Source organism: Buceros rhinoceros, unplaced genomic scaffold, assembly GCF_000710305.1.
Source record: "Buceros rhinoceros silvestris isolate BGI_N320 unplaced genomic scaffold, ASM71030v1 scaffold30071, whole genome shotgun sequence".
Classification (NCBI taxonomy): domain Eukaryota; kingdom Metazoa; phylum Chordata; class Aves; order Bucerotiformes; family Bucerotidae; genus Buceros; species Buceros rhinoceros.
The window spans coordinates 1-328 of NW_010393109.1; positions in this window are offsets into that span (position 1 = coordinate 1).

Consider the following 328-nt stretch of genomic DNA (forward strand, 5'->3'; position numbering starts at 1 on the left):
GTCCCTGCGGTGGGCGGCAGGAAGATGGTCGGAAAGAAGGAGTCGTCCGGGCTGAGCGTCGGGGCTGCAAATGCAAAAAGGGGACAGATGCCGCCGGTGCCTGCCGCACACTGATCCCCACATTGTTCCTCTCTGCTCCCCCACAACCCCCAGGGTACTATCTCGTCCCGCAGCCTGGCCCCAGCCCCGCCAGCGCGGTGGTCACTGGTGCTGTGCCAAGAGGAGCGACGTGCAGGGACTGACCTGGGGACACAATCACCTCTACATCGACACTCTCATCAGACAAGATCCTGCGTCTTCGCACCCCGCAGCGGTAGGTGCCCGCATC